The sequence below is a fragment of the Penaeus monodon genome, chromosome 34, assembly GCF_015228065.2.
Source record: "Penaeus monodon isolate SGIC_2016 chromosome 34, NSTDA_Pmon_1, whole genome shotgun sequence".
Taxonomy (NCBI): Eukaryota; Metazoa; Arthropoda; class Malacostraca; order Decapoda; family Penaeidae; genus Penaeus; species Penaeus monodon.
Genome location: NC_051419.1, coordinates 28,570,057 through 28,570,832, shown reverse-complemented (window position 1 = coordinate 28,570,832; position 776 = coordinate 28,570,057).

Below are 776 nucleotides of genomic sequence, written 5' to 3'. Positions count from 1 at the left end.
GCTTAAATGTTTCTAGAAGTCCCCACTCCCTTTGCGAATGTTAATCAAAGCCACAGTTCAAACCGTTTGCTAAGGGCGTGCCGAGCGCCCGCCCCACAGCGCCTCTCCGCGAGGGCGCCGACTGGGCCACAGAGATAAACTTTCCGGAGTGAGGAAGGAGACAGCGCGAGGCGAGGCACTCGGAAGCGGCTGTCACGGTGAGATAAGGCTGCTGTTTCCCGCGAAGAAATAAGGTTACGTGACGACGGGGAAACGCAGGCTGCTCATAGGAAATTCTGAAAGAATACACGGCGGAATCCAGTGTGTGTGCGCGTGATCACAGCTTACTTATTGGAAGGCTCTTCAGGCTCCGATCTGAATTGTTGATCACAGGCACCGCTGCCGAGAGCGATCGGAAATGAAGACGCGCGGACTCGAAAGATTGTGCCGACGTTCAGGAAAAAGCGTTTGTTCTGATGCTAGGTGCGCGCGGAAAAGGCTTATTGAAGTACATTATCTGTTTTGAGAGAAAAATAGACCAAAATCATGAGGAAAATATATAACTGAAATCAATGTACTACCGTTTTGAGGCTTTTTTTCCCTTCTTTTGAAATGGAGTGCTTGTGGAAACTATGAAATATGGAAAACTTTTTTTTCTTTTCTTCTTTTGAAATGGAGTGCTTGTAAAAATATGCTTGTAAAAGGAAAATACTTTCAAACATTTTAGGGAAAAAGAAAGTGTTAGATATTGGAAATAAATCTACAAACCAATATACGTATCAATGTAGATATATTTG